At 34.5% G+C, this 20963-nt stretch overlaps 1 pseudogene; it reads left to right on the top strand.

Annotated features, from left to right (window-relative positions):
* Positions 1-19633: 19633 nt before the first annotated feature.
* LOC123248237 lies at positions 19634-19784 on the top strand (annotated as a pseudogene).
* Positions 19785-20963: the final 1179 nt, after the last annotated feature.

Consider the following 20963-nt stretch of genomic DNA (forward strand, 5'->3'; position numbering starts at 1 on the left):
GAATTGAATTAATTCCTTGGTAACCAAAACTTTTAATGTTCAGTCAACCAAACCCTAATTTTCCCCTTTACAGAAGAAACCAACAGGTATCAAACCTAGTGAGTTACAGGAATGTCTATCCCAAGCATGGAAGACTTTCCCTGCAGCAATGGGTGGAGAAAAATAATTTGTTCAAACAGCCATAAAGACCATGAAGCAATTGTTATCTATGGAATATTTGGAGCTTGGTCAGATATCAAAGATGAAAAATTCATCCAATATATTCTTGGCCATCACCAGTCATCCTGACTTTTGTCTTCTACTGGACTTCACTGATTCTGGAAGAGAGAATGAGGTTGATGAGTGTGTAATTCTGGCTCACTAAATCTGATTATATGCAAATCAAGACATCACCTCAAAATGTCATTGGTCCACTTGGAAAAGAAGGAAGAAAAACAAGAAGTTGTATTAAGTATTCATTTATAGCCCAGGAAGCCATTTATAAAAACAGCAGCTTTGGGTTTTCTTCTGTTTAAATGTATATAATGAAGCTATCTTTTTTAGGCTGACACAAAATAGTTTGGTCCTTCTCTAGTAGAAGTCAAACAACAACAAAACTGAATTAGGATATCGAGGGAGTTTGTTGGAAGAATATTCTATATTAACTTCTCTTAGGAGGCCCCACTGTAGTATTCACTGAGCTTAAATGATGCTGAATGAGAAAATTATACTTATGAGGAGAAAGATTCTGAATATTTCTGAATTTGGAGGAGTAGTATCTTAATACTATTAACAGTCTGTTTCTCCAATTTGGGAAATAGTTGAACACTGGCTCCTTTTGTAAAGAAAAATGAATTTTCCACCCCTTTGTAAATCCACAGGTTATTAAGTAAGGGTTTTCAAAGCTCAAGATGATAATCTTATAGAGATCATATCAGCTTTAAATGTCACTATTACCAAAATATGAGGGGAGAGAGAGAGAGAGAGAGAGAGAGAGAGAGAGAGAGAGAGAGAGACAGAAAGAGAGACAGAGAGAGAGACAGAGACAGAGAGACAGAGAGACAGAGACAGAGAGATAGAGAGATAGAGAGACTGAGATTGCCTGAGATAGAAATTTGTGAAGTTTACATGACTTGCCCAAGGGAGCCAATTAATCACACAGTCAATATATGTTAAAGACAGGATATGACCTCAGGTCTTCCTCAGTTGGAGAACTCTCTATCCACTATATCATTACGCTCCTAAAATAAAAAGAAAAGAAAGAAAAAAACCCAAGTTGCTAAGAGAGGTCATGGGTGCCTGTAACTCTAGCTACCTGGGTAGCTTGGAGTAGAGCTATAGTGAACTAATTCAACTGAGTGTCTACACTATTTGGTATCATTATGGTGAGCCCACCAGATTGCCAGAGAGATCATGCTGGTCCAGGATGGAAGTGGAGCTAGTCAAAGTGGATGATCAGAACAGAACTGGGCCCATGAGTAAGCCCTGTCATCCAATCTGGAGAGGAAAAAGGAAGGGAAAAGAAGGGAAAAGGAAAAAAAGAATCTTCTTTGAAAATGTTAATAAAGGAGGGCAGCTGGGTAGCTCAGTGGATTGAGAGTCAGGCCTAGGTTCAAAGCTGGCCTAAGACACTTCCCAGCTGTGTAATCCTGGGCAAGTCACTTGACCCTCATTGCCCACCCTTACCACCACTCTTCCACCTATGAGCCAATACACAGAAGTTAAAGGTTTAAAAAAAAAGAAAATGTTAATAAAGGTATTGCAAAAACCTTATTGTAATATACACACTTTTGTTAAGCCATTTTTTAAGTTGCTCAGAAAATAGTGTGCATATTTGTATGTATTAGTGGACATGAGTGTGAAAATGAATTTGGAAAATATATTCTGTACAAAAATTCTTCATCTCCTTTTGAGAGCTAAGCTTTGTATCTTTGTGTAAATATAAACCTGTGTAAACATAATATGAGGCCAAAGAGAGGCAATTATTTTTCATTCTCATGTCTGATAGAGCTCTCTTCTCAGGCTGAATATGTATCAGCTATGGTGAGGAAATATGCATTTACACTAATACAACCATCATGCTGCAAACTCACTAGCCTAATTGAAAACACTACTAAGTCTCAATTCGTTTTTCAACTTAATTAGAGGTCACAGGACCCATCAGCTAAGTACTAATGCTCATTAGAAATTATCAAAGTAGTGACTAATCCTTATAGCTTCAAAAAAGATGGAAAATGGTGAAATCAACCCCCTTTTTCCCTTTTCTGTTTCCAATCCAATTATATTCATTAAACATCAATTTCTTTTTACCATGGTAAGGTAATTAGTATTATTATTAGTATAAATGAAAAAAACATCATGATGTTTGAGGAGACCTGGAAATAAGTGAATTGGAAAATGAAGCCATACTAACATAAGACAATTGAAGCTTTGACCTAAGGCAATGGTATTCGCAGTAGAATATTCTTCCTTACCATGATTAACACCAACCACAAAGACCTCTACTCACTTTCTTTGCTAAGGAGCATAACTGACAATAGGCTCCAACTTCTGGTGTCCCACTGCTTTGACATTCCTATCCCCTTACCTACCTCAAGTCTTAATTCTTATTATTAAGAGGTGACATTTCCTCTCCTGGAAGTACTATACCAATGGTCAGAATTTTTTCTAGATATCCAACACCCTACTCCAGCAGACATCTATCTACCTTGTACCTGATTTTGGTCAAGACACATAATTTCTTTGTTTTCTTTTTTTCTTTTTTTAGAAAATTTTTCCATGGTTACATGAATCATGTTCTTTCTCTCCCCAACCCCCCCCCCCCCAAATAGCTGACGCACATTGATAGTTGCACTGGGTTGGTCATTTAGTGTCTACATCCCCAATCATATCCCCATTGACCCATGTGATCAAGCAGTTGTTTTTCTCTTGTGTTTCTACTCCTATAGTTCTTTCTATGAATGTGGATAGCATTCTTTCTCATAAGTCCTTCAGAATTATCCTGGGTCATTGCATTGCTGCTAGTAGAGAAGTCTATTGCATTCAATTTTACCACAGTGTAAAGTCTCTGTGTATAAGGTTCTCCTGGATTTTCTCGTTTCACTCTGCATCAATTCCTGAAGGTTGTTCCAGTTCACATGGAATTCCTCCAGTTCATTATTCCTTTGAGCATAGTAGTAGTCCATCACCAGCAGATACCCCAATTTGTTCAGCCATTCCCCAATTGAAGGACATACCCTTGTTTTCCAGTTTTTTACCAGTACATAGAGTGTGACTATAAATATTTTTGTACAAAAGACACATAATTTCTAATTATAATTCTCGAAGACAGTGATGGGGAAACTTTTTAAAGAGAGGGCCAAAGGAAAGGAAATGCTCATCTGTCAGTCTGTTTCTAAGGCAAATCTTTTGAAGTTTCATTGTACTGTATCCTACTCATTGTATTTGCCAGATTATGAATAATGTTGGGTGGCCAGATAGAATATTTCAGGGGGTCACATCTGGCCCATGGGCCATAGTTTGCCCATCACTGCTCTAAGAGAATACCAAGAAGCCCTTAGTGAGTTTAAGCTACTAGGCCTTGACAATTAAATACTAGGTTATTTTTATTATTATATAAATTTACTTCTCTATTCAGTATTATTAATGTTTGAAGAAAAATCAAATGCTATACACATGATCATTGGTTTGACTGTGTTGTGATTAGGTAATATGTAAAAACATTTATGTTATCCAATAGCACCAAATTTTCACTTTAGTTAACCAAAAAAGCATTTATTAAGCTATTTGACTTTTTAATATGTGAGGAACTCTGCTGAGGAAATGAAAATAATTGTAAAACTATCCCTAGCTTCAAGAAGTTTATATTCTGTCATGAGAGATTACATATATATATAAATATATATATGATATCTCAAAATATATAAGAGAAATTCAAGATAAAATATTCTTGAGCAATGAGAAGTAGTAGCTGGGGTAGGAGGGATCAGTAAAGATACTCTGACTTCAAAGCTAGCATTCATTTCCATTATTTACCTATCTTTTCTCTGAACCCTTGAAAATTTATTCTTTTTAGGTGCACAAAACCCATTTCTAGCCTTCCTGTCTTGGGCAAGATTTTAAGATGGAAGATAATTCTCATTGATCACCAAGTTTCTCATTATTTTTATTTCAATCTCTAGCTCTTCCTTATTGGAGAAAATCAGTTCTAGAAGAACAATTTCTCTTGTTGCATAATGGAGCTTTTAAAGAATTAAATGATTAAGAAATGTCTAGAATTTATAAGGAGAGGTACAAATATCCATATAATTCAAATATGGCATTACTACTATCACATGCTTTTGTACCTAGTTTTTGGTCAAATTCTCTAACTCCTCATCTATTTCTATTTTGTCCTACTAATAAAATAGTCTATTTCTCCAAGAAAATATAATTCTTCTTTCTCTCCCCATTGAACTTCACATGTATTTTCTGTCATGCTTCTGGATTTTTCAAAGAAACATATTTCCTTCATATCTGTATCTTTTTAATATTCTCTTCTTCATCCATTTGGCTGATTTTGTAAACTTTGTTCCTTTTTTTTTTTAGCAAAACACACTCTTCCAGAGCCATAATCCAAAGAAGATACCAATTCTACTAAAATTTAATGATAGCTTTAGAGTAAAATTTAACTCCTTATGTTAGCATTTCTCTTTTGTTGCCTATATTTTATTCATTTGTGCATATATATGTGTGTATATATATGCATATGTATATATATAAAACCATCTGTTTTGTTGCTGATTCCCTTCTTCTGTTTTTTTTTGGTCTACTATACATTGTTTTATACTATAACTCCCACTGTGTTGTAGCTTTTACTTCCTATATGATCTGGGTTTCCAGAAATATGTAGGCAGTTGTCTATGCCACACATTTCTAAGTTCAAATTAAAGTGACTTCGATAAGGTTTATAAGATTCCATGCAATTATATTTTTCAACTCTCATAACTTGCATTATTTCCCTGATTCAAAACACATAATTTCTATATTATAAAACATTTTCCAGAGAACTAAATTCTGCTTTCATTCACTATTTCATTTCAATTTGTGGATTTTTAAGTTTACTTTCTGTAGCAAAATTCCTAGTTTCAGTTATAAGTGATATTCATCCCTAGGTCCTTAAGGTCTTCAATTTTTTTATCTAGCACTTCATAAATGCTAGCAATGATTTCAGGGGCTCTTACTATCATTAATAACCACATAAATCACTAGAAGTAGATACTAGTTATCAGCTTTGACATGATCAAGGAGTCTCTGCCATCTTAGGTATGAGACAGAGGAAGATAAGAAAAGTCTCTGTTCATGTCATGGCCAAAGATAGCTTCCTCCCTTCTTTCTCATTTGGGAGTCTTGAACCATCACTTATTATATCCTCTTTTTCTTTCTTTTTTCTGGATGACATTTTTCAAATCCCTCTTTTGGATATATATATATATATATATATATATATATATATATATATATGTGTGTGTGTGTGTGTGTGTGTGTGTGTGTGTATGTATGTGTATACACACACACATATATATATATATATATATAATTTCTACCTAACACTTTATCTATTTACTTATATTATATCTAACAATCATTTCTTAGAGTGTGAAAAAAACACTTTCTACTGATATATTTTATCTCTCCCTCCAAAATTCAAAAGTTGGGAGGGAATATTAGAGATCCTTTAATCCAAATCCATCTTTTTAATTTTAGATCCAAAGAATTTAAGCAACAGGGTCATAGAGATAATAAGTTGTAGAGAAAGAATGCTCATTTAGATTCTCTAACTCAAAATTCAATGTCCAACCTACCACATTGTTATCTAATTTATATGAGTTTCAACATGGTTCAGGAAAGATTGCAACAGATATTGCCACACGAAAAGACATGAGTCTTGGGAGCTATTTGTGGTTTTGAATTCTTATTTCCTTAACAATGGACAAAACTAGAGAAGGAGACTTTTCCATGGGTAAAATAGTGTGCTTTAACAGATGTAGGAGGGAAAGAGAGAAGAATGGGTAAAATGCAAGCAAGGGAAGAGTTTTGCAAGAGGAAAGCTAGCCACATGCCAGGAACTAAATGATTCTGGATTCTGGAACTCAGAAAGTATATATGGGGGAACACCAACTATTCAGAGGGTGCTCTTGGACTTCCTGTCTTGAGAGTTGACTGGAGGTCTTGGCTTCCTGTCCCATGGAGCTGAAGAGAGTTAAAATACCTTACCTCTGTTCCTGCTTGAAGAAAATCTACTTTGAAGTAAAATCAAAGTGTTCTTGTCAGCTGAAAAGTGTTCCAGTCTGCTGAGAAGATTAACTAGCAAGCCTGAACTAAACACCTATAGTGTTGGTGAAGGCCTGAGCCCAACCCCGGCCTGACCCAGCTAGGTTGAACTCAACCAACACTAGTTCATTCCTGACTGTATTTGGAGACCTGTTTTATCCTATAACCAACCAGGGAGGATTAATTAGTATCAGGTGTAGGTAGTGAGGTTTGGAGAATCTAGTCAGTGAATCCAGGGCTTAGGGAGCTTGAAGATAACAGAAGACACTCCCTTGTGGGAGCTGTAGAAGGGGGGAGGCTAGTGAGAATCCTTTAGAGCTAGGGAACCCCTATTTCTTAATCCTCCCTTCATACTTCTTTGTTGTTCCAGAATAAATCCCTGTTTCCTCTTTTTACCAACTTGTTTTGGAGACTTAAAGTGTACTGGTCCCAGTGAAGGAGGCTCTCAGACTTACTTCACTGAAGGGCACTGAGGAATGAAATATATCTCAGTATCTCATCATCAACAACAACATCACTATTATTAGGATCAATTATTTCACAGAGTAATTGGCAGCTACGTGGCACAGTAGATATATTTTGAGGCCTGGAATAAGGAATATTTATCATTATTGGCTATTTAACCCTGGGCAAGTCACTTAAAACTGTTTGCCTCAGTTTCTTCATCTTTAAAATAAGTTAGTGAAGCACTTGGCACAGTACTGTAGCATAGAGTGGGCAGTTAATGAAAGTGTATTAACTGACTAGTTATTTTTTGTTATCTTTATATTTATTCCACATTATAACAATATACAACAGGTTATTCAGTCATTCCCCAATTGACAGATCCCCTTTTTCCAATTCTTTGCCACTACTTGATCTCTTATTAGAATTTAAATTTATTGAAATAAATTATTTCATTTATTATGCTTCTATCTCCAGTGCATAGAACAGTAATTGAGACAAGAGTAAGCATTTAAATATATGCTTTATCCCCAGTGAGAAAGAAGATTGGAGGAAAACAAATGCTTATTCATTTAAAAAATACAATCCAAATTTAATCCAAAAATAAATATTAATTTATTGAAAAGTAGTTAAGAGCATCAAAATAAACAATGCAATAAAAATGAAAGCTATCATCACAATCTAGTCCAATATTCTCATTTCATATGTAGAAACTATAGTTCAAAGAAATTGATAATGTTGACCAAGTTGCATTTAAGAAAAATAGCAGGGTTTGGATTTGAACTCACATCTACTGACTTCAAATACTCATTATCTCAAATAGAGATGAAATGATGAAACAGTATAGTGCACTATAATAATACTCTGCTCTTGGTTCACTTGGGTCCATTAATCATCACTCTTTAGTGCTATTCAACTCCCTGTACACATAATGGACATTTCTCTACCTTGTTCATAATAATACAATTAGAGGCTTTGTTAAATACATCACTGAAATTAGCTATACTCTGTCTATGGAATTTTTTCTGGTCAGTTAGTCTTTTAATCCTTTCCAAAAATTAAAATGAGGTTATGTTGTCCTACTTTGATGAACTCATACTAGCTCTTAGTTATCATACTTATTTTTCTACTATTCAACTCTGAATTCTTCAGGCTGTTTATCATCACAAAATTGTAAAAATAGAAAAATAAATGATAGTGAGCCACCCTTTTTATCTGAGACATGAAGGAAACCAGAGAAACCAAAGTGTAGAAAAAGGGAGAGACAACATTTCAGGCATGGGGGACAGCTAATGAAAATGCACATATAAGATAGGTAAAGAATGTCTTTAAGAAGTTATTTAAGTTAAGTTAACCTTAGTTATATACCTTAATTTAACTTAATTACTGACTTTCCCTGGAATATATTGAGCCATGTCTTTATACTGAAAATAGCATATATTCCCTACAGTCTTCTGATGGAAAGCTAAGAGATTCTTTCATAAGACAGAGAGAATGTTAGTGATAATGGGTTCCAGAATTTCTCAAAGCTCCTTAAATCCCAAGCTTCATTGACTAAGAACCACTAAATAGCTATGACATTTCAATTGGCACAAATTATAAATTCTCTGGCTCTCTTTTCTCTAGAGGATATGGACCATATTTCCAAAGACCTAGTTAGCTAGCCAAAAATTAAATTTTTAAAAGAAATCTCTGGTTGAAAGAACAGTATAGAACAAAAGCAAAAACAGCAAAATGGTGTTGTCATCCCTGTTGAAAATTTCTAATCATCTGAGAAGGGGAGCACAAAAAGGACACAGGTGCAAATAAAACAAAACAATTCTTAAGCAGAGCATTTAGATTTGGAGAAGTTAGAAGAAAAAAGAAGGCAGGTGAGCAGGCACATTTAGTTCCAGTGTCCATCTATTTCCATTCACTCATTCATTACATCCATATAAAGTGTCATACAGCTGAGACAATCTTCAGGAAATTAAAAGTATTATTGAAAAAGAATAATAACCAGAAGCTAAATCCAAAGTATTGAGAGAGATGGTTTTAAAATTACTATGTTGTGCCAAAGTACAGATGTGTAAAAGGAAAGAATTTCATAATAGCCAAAACTTAAATGAATCTTTCAGAGAGACTAAAATCATGATAAGGCACAACAAAAGTGAGGACTAAGAGGGGAAGGTGTGGAATGAGTGAATGGGGAACTAAAATATGAGTTTATAAAAAATATTGTAGATAAGCCCCTTTTTCTAGACTTCAAAGACCAAGAGAGCCTTTAATGCTAAGCCTTTATTTTCTTGTGATCCAATTCAGTCAAGAGAGACAGGCGTTCAGAATTCAAAGCTCTGTATAATTTGGTCACTTAGTTAAAATAGATTCAAAATGGGCTCTTGAGTTCATATACTGTTTGGTTACCTGTGACTATAATTACCTGCTTTTAAAAGCATGAATTTCCTTGTAATCGTTGATTGTTCTCAGGAACTGTTAAGCATCCTCCTTAACTACTTGAATTGTTGGGCTTTGAATGTAGTTCTGTGTTCAAAAAGAAGTGGATAATTAAAACAATTAACTGGATAATTCAAACAGAAAGAACCCCAAAATATATTCATCTAAAATATACATGCAATTAAGAGATATTGGGGCTTAATACAAAAAAAAGAAGGAATCTTGACACTCACCCAATGTTCTCAGATCTCAGCCAAAGTCACTGAGGAAGCATCTTGAAATATCTATGCTGGACCTGAAAACAGCAACCACAGGTGTTAGTACACAAGCCAAAGGACCCCACTGCCCACAATTTTCAACTTCAAGTCTACATAAATAGAAAACGTGATGCATCCTTAGCCCCCAAAATAACAGAATAATAACTGGCCAAGAGAGAGATCAAATAACCCCAGTCATTCCATTTCCCCTGTATCTTCCATAGTTCCTCAGGGGAAGGGAAATATTTATATTCAATGGACTTGAGAATGAGTAATTGAGTTACTGATACGTAAGGTGGATAAAAATAATCATTACAATATGACAATAGGAATAAATGACGTCGTTTTTCTGTAACAGTAATCTGTTTGAAAATGAGTTAAATGAAAAGGAGATATATCTTGGAAAAAGTAGACTTGGGATATAATCTATGTTTTCAAGTATTTTAAAGTTCTCTATTGTAGAGATGGATTCTTTTCATTCTTTGACCTAAAGGACAGCAATAAGAGCAATCCATGGACAATGTGGAAAAATAGATTTGGTTCAATATAAGGAATAACCCACCCAAAGGTGGGTCTTTTAGTCAATATAATATTGTAGGTAACTACCAAACTAGAAGGCAGAAGACCTAGGTTCCAAGATCAGCTCAATTACTTGCTAGCTGGACAAGGTTGAGGCATACATGATTTCTTAGTTTGTTTCCAACTCTATGATTCTTTGAGTGAAGTTTATAAGCAGAGGGAAGGGTGGAACATGATTAAGAGCATTTTCCTGCCCCTTAGGACTAAAGAACATCAAGTATGACTGTGGAAAATGACTTGAACTTCTCCTCTGTTTGGCTTTTAAATTTTCCAGGAAATTTTAATCTACCCATGGGAAAGAAGGGAAATTTAGAGAATCAGTGTCCACTCTTCTTTACTCTCATTCTTCCAGACCTCAGAGATTCTGTGGATAGAGATGTCCATATGGCGAAACATAGGGGACATCAGGAAAGGAAGTAATGCCTTTGGGAAATAGTACATGTGCCTCTCAGCCTAAAGAACCATTTCACTAATATGGAATGGAATTCCCAGCTTGAGAAAATTAACATTTCCAGATGTTCTCTCTAATGTCCTTCTCTGTCTTCATTGATTGCCATATTGAAAATATCTGGACCACCTGGTTGCAATATAAGTGGGAGCAATTCAATTTAAATTTATTGCTTACCTGTGCATGGGAGGGGGCCCCCACACTTAAAAATGGGCCTTCTTGGGTTACCCTTTTTTTTCTAAAGTATGTCCCTAAGCCTGGTAGAAGGTAATCTGACTATGGAAATATATTCAATTCATATAATGCAAAAATTCTCAATAGTTGAATACCTCTTGGTTTTATGAATTTAAATTAAATTATGAATTTAAATTATGAAATTAAAATTAGATTCTCAAAAGCTACTCGAGTTCTCAACTTAGCTTCTTTTCATGTGGAGTCAGCAGTGATCTTCATAGTTTAGGGATGCAATATCCTCCTCCCCCAATCATCTTCTCCTTTATTTAGTTTAGGTGTTTAGAATTGTCATCATTAGTTGTTTTCTTGCTTTAGGCATTAAAACCTATGTTTAAATGGAAATATGTAATATTAGAAGAGTATTATAGTAAATACAAGTCATACAACCTTGCAGACTGAATCCAGTAAAATCATTTTAGCTGATACCTACTCTCACTCTCATAAAATACACAACAAATTGGTAGATTGATTAAGGGATGGACTAGCAGACTTCCTTGATCAGTAATTCTGGGACAAACTCCAAGACACAGCCCTTGGCTTACTGATAAAGATTCACAGATAGCAAAGAGGCATGACTGGGCAGACTGATGTCATTCCATCCAACATGCCAGTTCTTGAATAAAGTGAGGGATATGATGACAAAGTAAATACAGGGAATAATTAATCTCAATATCCTCCCAAATGTGGTGAAAAGGTTCTTTCAGAGAACCATTGGGTACTAGGACTTGAAACAGACACTTGGTTGTACTTAAATTCTAAGTGAACCTTACCCTGATACCCCTGGCTATATTCTATGTCTGTGAGTTCATGCTGCTTCTAGCATTGTCTAATTGACAACAAATATTTTCTAGAGGAATACGCTATTTTCACTGGAACTTATCTGAGTACAGGAGAGAAATGGAATGTGATGTCCATGTAATATCAATAGCACCAAAGCTGGAGTCAGAAGATGTTGCTTAGTATCTGGGTTCTTCTAATTATCATCTTTATATGCTTGTGTACTTCTGGCTCCTAGTTTTTTCAACAGATTAGATACCTAACATTTCATATCTTTTTTTTTTTTTGTCTCACTCTTCCTAAAATATTTCTTCATATTCACTTGGACCGTCAGTAACTCTACTCCTTCCTGTTCTCCTATTTCATTAGTCCTAATCTGCCCTCATTTTCTTCCCTCCTTGAAATAAACTTCATGTGGGAAAAAGAAACTATATGGATTCCTCTACTCTTAAATCCCATGCCCCCTTGTCCTATACTTACTGATACCTTGGCAAACTTTACACTTAGTTGCCTCAATGATTTACCTCCTCTGCTACTATTCATATGTTACTTAATCTTGGTGGAGAAAGCTATATAACTATGCTGACCAGGGTCACTAACATTATTTTAACTAATCCCAACTCATTACTATAAGGCAAGTTTCTTATAATTGTATAATTGATTTTTTATTTCTCATAACCATTCTTATAACCCTTCTCTTCCTTCCTAAAACTTTCTATAGCACTCTACAATTCTCCCTCTTAGCAAAGGTCCTTGAATTCCATTTTGAGAAGATAATTGTTCTGAGAAGATGAAAGTCATCCTTCATATGTTCCCTCTTCTCCCCTTTTCTTCTCTTCAAATGCCTTCAAGGACATCCCTCATTCTTTTCTTCTTTGCTTCAGTCTCTGATGAACAGACAACTCTTCTCTATGTCAAGGCTAGTCACTTTACTTGGCGTTTAGATAATTTTCTTCCCACTCCCATCACCCATCTTTAATCTACTTTTATTAATTATTTAAAAGAGTATACCCCTAATAATTTCCCTCTCCAACATACACCCCACTCTCATTTTTAACTTCTTTTTCTATTCCTACCAAACAAACAATAAAATTTCATTTGAATCTCTCTCATTTTTGAGCTATTATCTTGTAGCTCAACTTTCAGGAAAACTCCTAAGAAAAAAGTCACCTATACACGTTACTTTCATGGTCTCATCACCCACTCATCTTTATACTCCATCACACAATTGTTTCCTTTATGATTACTAAAAAGTTCTTATTTACTAAATTTACTTTTTGAAGTCTTTTCCTTTTCTCTTTATATCAAGAGCCTCCATTATTATTCAGTTCCTCATCATCTCTTGCCTGGACCATTTTAATAGTCTCATAAGAGGACATCTTTCTTCTATTCTATCCTTTCTACAATCTATGACATAAGACTATTTTTTTCTAATACATTGAATTATTTCCATTTCTGATTTTTGAGGTGAGGCTCAGATTTGTCACCTGCACCTCCTTACTCATTCCTTTGTTCTTGGGAAATTCAAAGAATTCCCTACCCTTAAAGTATCTCCCATTGCAGGGTGATAGAAAAGTGAGATAAAAAGTTCTATCTTGCCTCGTAAATAAAAACCAGGTTCATCTAAATATGTGTGAGTAGCGGGATAGAATCCTTGAATCTCAGATTGAAAAGTATTTAAACAAAATCACTCCTGAATAGTCAGAAGTTGATTTTTCCTTCTAGAAGTTGGAATGATAGGACTAAGAATATAATTTTCCATCATCAAGGAAAGAATTGGGAAGAGGTTGAGAGAATGATGGATCATCTCCTCATTGGCTACTTATCAATTAGAGATGTATTGGAATGTCATGAGGGCTGAATAAAGAACTTGCAAAACTGTATTTAATGATCCATGCATCAAAATTTCTGGATCTATATTTATTGAAAGAATAATTTAATTAGATTAATTTATATTGACTAGTCTACTAATAATATTTTAATTTAATATTCAGAAACTTAACTCTATGTATTTTTATCATCACAGGCATTTACATCTGTCAGAATGATCTCCCTAAAACTTATGTCTGACCATATAATTATCATGTTTAAGAAATGTTAGTGGTTTCTTATTTCCTTGAGGATATTTTGCATTCAAAGGTTTTTACAGTCTTTTTGCAAGCCATCTTTTCAAACTTTTCCCACAGACTCTATATACTCATCAAAATTACTTCTTCCCAAATTCAGATTCCTTAATTTCCTTAGAGGTTCATCTTAAATATCATCTTTAATAAGAGCCTTTCCTATTTCTCCTCAATGTGCTCTGTCTCTGTCGGTCTGTCTGTCTGTCTCTCTCTCTGTGCCTGTCTCTGTCTCTCTGTCTCTATCTCATATTTGCTTATCTCTGAAAACATTGTAAACTCATCTTACCCACTCCTTATAGAATATAAATTCCTTGAGGACTAGAACTCATTTTTTTCTCTTCTGTTTTTTTTTTTCACAGAGCCTAGCAGAGTGCCGTATACATAATGAACTCTTAATAAAGGCTTGTTGTTGAATCAATGATTCTACTGAATGAAGGAGTTGGACTAGATCCCTTCATATGTCTAATACTAATAGCAAACAGTGGACTATTTCTAAAAATCATGATCAAAGTAGATACCTTGAAACCTTAAATATTTATAATTATTGGGATTCATTTCTAGGATTAGTCAGGATATAAAATATTTTTGTTGTACAGCAACCCAAATGAATTCCTATGTGATTTTACTATATTTATACTTTCTACCATTCCTCCCAACCTAAAGTTAGCAATTATTAGAATTAACTGTGGAAAAACACTGAAACGTCACAGTCAAACTTCTCTTACTTTTCAAATTTGTCTAGGTTTATCTTTTTAAATAAAATCATTCTTATTATGCACAATATCAAAACAATCAACAATAACAAGCACTTCACCAAAAAATTCTCCAAATGTGTAATTGCATTCAATAAATTTTATTGAGTGCCTACTAAAAATATTTATTAAATTCTTAATAAGATTTTGGAGAGATACAAATATGAAATCAGTTAGCAGTCTTGTATTCTAGAAATTTGCCATCTAGAAAGAGTGCTAAGACATAAATAAATGTGAGATATTCACTTGGAATATCGACTGGCCTGTGTTTTCAGATGTTAGTAAGGGAATTTAAATTATCCCACAAATGAAACCTCTGAGCTGGTCCAAAAGTTACTCTGCTAAGTTCTTCTTCTTGGCCAGACACATATAGATGGAGTTAGTATATATAATCACATCCTGGGTACAATATTCCTGAGGCCACTAGAAAGTGCTTAAGCCTTAAAAATTCCTTAGATTGATCCCCACACCTAAAATACAATGTCAGTAATCACCTTAGTGATGTAGTGGATATGTTAGACTTGGAATGCAGAAGACCTATTTTTGAGTCCTAACTTGAGTCCTCTTCCAAAGTTGTGTGTTAGAAAGGAGAATGTTTTCTTTTCAGCTTAGATTGCACTATGTTCCTGCTATGGAGAGGCAAATCACTCAACCTATCTGTGTCTTGGTTCCTTGATCTATAACATGTGGATAATAATAGCACCTACCCCAAAAGTTTGTTGAGATGATCAGAGGAGACGATGTTTATTCCTTTTCTCAAAGGCAAGATTACCCTGACTGGCTCAAATTTATAATGGCCTTGTGGTGATTTCAGGTCTCTTGTTTCTTTATGTCCATGGATGATCACACAAGACATCAACAAAGTATTGCTTTTATCTGATCTTGTGACTCCAGGTCTACTTTAGCACATCTTGTTGAAAGATCAACATGACCCCACAGGGAGAATCTAATTCCTAACAGGTTTCATCTCACACCCAGAATCTGATCTTCCTAGCTCCCTCTGTGATTCATTTCCCAAATCTTTGAGATCTACACAGAAGCTGTGAAAAGAAGTAAGATGATCTCAGACTACACAAATAACTAGATCACAAAGCAAAACATAAAACGCTAGAATAAGAAGGGAGATACAGATAAATATTATGAAGATCTACAATATGGAGAAATCAAACATTATCAGAAAGATCAAAAGAAAGCTTCCTGATAGAAGTGACATTTTACTGATCGATCCTAGAAATATAAGGAGACATATTAGAGGAGAACTTTCCAGGCAAAAAGAATAGAATGACCAGCAAAATTGTTTTCTTTTACAGTATTATTATCATTGAATAATTTTTCTACAATTCTGTTCACTTCACCCTGTATCTAGGAATATCAGTTTTGTCACCTGAGAAGAGAATAGAAAGAAAATGACATGTAAAAGTAGGCTATCTGACTGAAGAAAACTGATTAAGTGGGACAGAAGTATTTTCTAAGGAGAGGTAGGAGTTGGAGTAGAGAGTAACATAAACAGAAATGAGAAAGCCTAGGGGATGTTGGGAAATATAGAGTAATGCAACTATCATGAAGTAGTGGATGATAGGTTATACAGGTAGAGTAGATTGGAATAAGAATGCCAGATGATGAATTAAATTTTTTTTTAATCCAACCATGAGCCACTGAAATTATTAAGCAAGGAACTAATGTGATTAGAGCCATATTTTGGTAAGATTAATTTGAAGAGCATAATGGTTTCAAGAGGGGAACAAATAGAATTAGAAGGTTACTGTGATAATAAATTTGATCGACACTAAAGTCTAAAGTATTATACTCTTAGAGAGTAGGTGAAGAAGACTGATGAGGAGAAGTTTGAAGAAGTTTAGACTCAGTCTTACTTATAAAGAAGGCTCCAGCCCTAGTCTATTTCCCTCCCTTTTCACATATCTATACTTGCTGTCATTTTATTAACTTCTGCTTCAGCAGGGCACTTTCTGTACACTAAACCAAAATCAATGATACTTCTACTAAATCTGATGTTGTGAACTCATAAAGAATAAAAGGCACTAAACGAAGACCTTTGGATGTATAGCAGGCCATTCTTTTTGAAGGATTTGGTTTACTTCAAATGAAAACATAGAGCTGAGGTGCTTATTTATATAGAAAGCAAAGTAAAAAAGTCATGTTATTGAGGGAACTTGACTTTTCAAAAGATTTCTATGTTATACCATAGGGTAAATTAAAAGGAAAACAAACCTTAACTAGATAGGACAGTCAAAGAAACTAAGCCAAAAAATTAGTGTTAATATCCTGTGAAAAGAAACAAGGAAAAGGTATATAGTAAAGGACAGGTGTTTCTGAAAGGTAGATTTAGTACCATTAGAGTTATAAATTCTATTCACTTTGGTGGTTTGGGAGAGTTTAACAACTTGGCAATTTAATAGTTATAGAATGCAAATGATTCATCAGTGTGACTTTATTAGGTAAGTTCTTACTTCTTACTCACTTCCCTCACTTTCTTCTAAGAAGTATTTTTTCTATAAACTAACCACTATTGATAAGACTCCCCTTGAGCTCCCAGTCTCCAAAGTCTCAACCTCAAGTTATGGTTCTGTCCAGAACACCTTGTGTCATTGGTAACTACAGTACTAAGTACTCCTAAAATTATGGGTCAGGAAAAAAGTGGGTATCATCTTTGTTCATAATCTCTCCTATGTAGTTCCCTTCTTGTAGATTAGATTCACTATTAATTCATGTTTATATAAGCTATTTGTTGCTAGGCAATCCTTTTACATCTTCTTAAATGATTCATTATCCCACTCTCATACCACAGAAGCTTTAGCAAACTTTATCACCTCTCCTCACATCTCCCATGGCTCTCCTTCTCCTGTAATGAGCAAAAGATAAAATGATTGAAAAATCAAAGTTTGATTTTCTGATCATATACACTTATTAAACAATGCATGCCAATTGCCCTATGAAATTGAGATCAAGCCCCTTCCTCAGCTTAGGACTGGATCCTGAGTAAAATGGGAGACACTCTATTATATAATAAAAATAATCAAATGAGATCAATTAGTTGAAAGAAAACAATACATTAGGTAATCTGATAAATAACTGAATAAAAGATTAAGGATTTTCAAAGTTGGGAGAGGGAGAGTGAAAAGGTACAACTCCCTGAATTCAGGAAAAGAAGTATCTGACTTCTCCCCAAATATCTGTAAACAATCAAAGGAAAATGGAAATAATAAATGATTGATCCATATGGGGTCAGTTTTCAGATAAGACATATGGGTTGCTTGAGATGTAAAATAATGAAAAAACTCCTTACACGACTCAGAGAATTGAATTGTTTATCTGGCCACATAACCTAATTCCTTGGTTAAGAGTCTTTAAACAGTAAGTACAGATGATCCAGATTTTTAGCCATGCATAGATAGGTTCAAACAATGCAAATAATGGTTTCTCCCAATTCCTATGATTGAATACACTATTCTCACGTGACAGAATTTAATTTAATAGAAAAGAAACTGAGTTAGCTATATAATTAGTCACAAGATAGAGTCAGTGTGGTTGACAGTGTGGTTCACTCAGTTCCCACAATTAGCTACTTACTGTCCTACTCTTCTCCACAATTTTCTCTCACATACACGCCCAACCTCTTAAGTAAGACTCCTCTCATATTTTATTGAAAAACCAGTTCATACACTGAGAAATGTATCTTTTCTCCTCCTTATCTCAAATCACTCAAGCCTTCACTCTGTCTTCACTCCAGTCTCACAAAATAAAGTGGTCCTTTCTTCTTACCAAGACAAAATCCTCAGCATACACAAGTGATGACATTTTATTATGCCTTCTCCAGCAGATTGTACCCTCTATCATCTCATAAATATCTTTCATCTCTATCTGGGAACAAAGATAAAAATATAAAGTCATTTATGGAGTGAGTGTTCACTGGCAACTGGAACATTGTACTCAGAGACTAATACACTGTGGTAAAATAGAATGTAATGGACTTCTGAACTAGCAGCAATGCAATAATCCTTAACAATTTTGAGTGACATATGGAAAAGAACCCTACCCACATTCAGAGAAAGAACTACAGGAGAGCAAACACAGAAGAAAAGCAACTGCTTGAACACATTGGTGGAGGAGACATGATTGGGGATGTTAACCCAAAACTACCACACCAATGCAACTATCAACAATTTGGAAATAAGTCTTCATAAATGACACATGTTAAAACCAGGGGAAATGCGCATCGGCTATGCAGGGGGAGGAAGTTGGGGGATGAAGGGGAAAGTAAAAGCATGAATCATGTAACCATGTTAAGTTTAAAAAAATAAATATTAATAAATGTTAAAAAACTTATATTCTCAAATGAATTGTGTTTTATAGTAGCTTGGGTACAAGCTACATATAATGACAAATAACCCATGTCTTTGTAGTTCCTCCAGAATTGTAAGAAAATGATTGACATTCTGGGTGTTTTATCATCAAGCTATGACCTTGGGGACATTCTCATTGGATCTGACAATTTGTCAATGTACACAGAGAGGAAATTGGTCTTCTAACATTTTCTTTCCTTTTTTCCCAGACTACTTCCACATATTCTTGATATTGTGTACTCTGAAACTTTCTTTAATAGCAGAACAACTGATTCAAAATTTAATACAAATTAAAAATTTTAGAAAGAGTATTTTTTTGTGATTTTTAAAACTTCCCAAATAGTATTTGCTTTTTAATATCTTACTAGGTGTTTTTAATACCTAAATACAGAATCTCAATTCTAGAGATTAGATTGCATTAAATATTTTTATTGAGTGCCCACTATGGACTTAGCATTGGGAGAAAAGAAGGCATAAGTGAAAGGAAGATTTGATGGGTGGAATTTATAAGTCTTTGTGTGAGTGAGGTTGAATGATGGGAGATATAATAGTTTCTTAGAAAATACATTACTTTAAGAGGCAAGATTTGGGGTATTAAAATTCTGGTTTCCATTTTCTTATGGTAAGGTTTTAAATAAGTCACTCACCCTGTGCGAACCTCAGTTTCCTCAGCTATAAAATGAAGCTGATGTAATAGGTTGCCTCTGAACCCTTTCCCATCTCTAAACCATCTACGAAATTATTTTTAATTAGAATCTATTTTAAATTATCATTTAACAACCCTCAAAACCACAAAATTTATATGAAAAAATGTACATAGGAAATTATGTTCTTCTAGGTACAGTATATATTTTTAAAAAATATATCAGTGCAAGGAGTTTCTTTAAAATCTTAGTGCAGTTTTACATCTTAAAAGCTTAAAACTGCACTAAAAATACTTATCTGGAAGGGATGTTGCCAAAATCATGAAGATGGTTTCCACAGGGCAAGATTTACCGATTGCTTTCTCGATGGGCTGCCCCTGCAATTTCCCCAAATGCTAGAGACTCGACTGAATATTTTGTGGTATTGGGGAACGATGCTGGCACATTAAAAAACTGCACTAAAACTTTTGAGGCCACACATATGTGTGTATATACATATATGTTTAGGACCATATACTTATGCACATATATACAATTTCCAACTCTCCTCTCACTGAGTTAATCAATTATCTTAATCTCTGTTGCCAAATCTTCTTCTCACCAGTACAGATAACACAGATTTTGGTTGTTCTACCCAATTCTCCAAGTTTGGCAACCAACAATTCCTGAGTCCTTCAGAAGTATCTGGCTTATATCTTGCAAAAGAGAGGGACAATTTTCTCATTAAAAGAGAGAGTTTTGAAACAAGAGATCATAGCTCCAGTTTTACAGTTTCCAGAACAGAAACTTAGTCCAACAGAGGTTCTTGAAGTTTCCCTGGAGAAAACAAAAAGGGAATAAAAGAGACTTATGAGAACCTTTATCATGTGACCCTTCTGTACCTGGGACCTAATGTAGGGAGTTTAGGTCACTCTATCTGATAATTTCTTGCAATTTGAACCCTTTTGCCCAGAGCCTAGTTGGAACTATATTACATGCAGAGATTTTGAAGCAATAAGGCATGTTAATGGTGATATGACCTGAACACACTGATTTTTAGGATTGGATTAATCCTTACAAGACATAAGACTTTTTCTCTGGGACAATCTTTGAAGAGGTAACAGACATCATGCACACATACACTAAGAAATCATGAGTAACTTTTTGGGTTTGAAAAAAGTTTGGGTGATATATAAAGAAATATGATAATAAATAATAAGATAAATAAAGGGAAGATTCTGAAGGCACAGAAACAATTTCAACTTTATTAATATAAAAAGACAACTAAGACCATTTATAAATACTGACTTAAATGCCTTCTTTGCCACTGATGGCAAAATTTTATGAAAATCCTATATGCATGTATCAAGAGAATCATCAATGAGGGTATGAGTAGGGAACAAGCAGTATTTTTTAAACCTTTACTTTGTCTTAGAATCATTAATAGTGTGTATTGGTTCCAAGGCAGAAGAGTAGGAAGGCCTAAGAAATTGGGGGTTAAGTGACTTGCCCAAAGTCATACAGCTGGAAAGTATCTGAGGTCAGATTTGGACCCATGGCCTCCCATTTCTAGGACTGGCTCTCAATCAATTAAGTAACTTTATACACACAGTATCAAATACTAAATTACATCTTTACCAT

The sequence above is a fragment of the Gracilinanus agilis genome, chromosome 4, assembly GCF_016433145.1.
Source record: "Gracilinanus agilis isolate LMUSP501 chromosome 4, AgileGrace, whole genome shotgun sequence".
NCBI lineage: Eukaryota > Metazoa > Chordata > Mammalia > Didelphimorphia > Didelphidae > Gracilinanus > Gracilinanus agilis.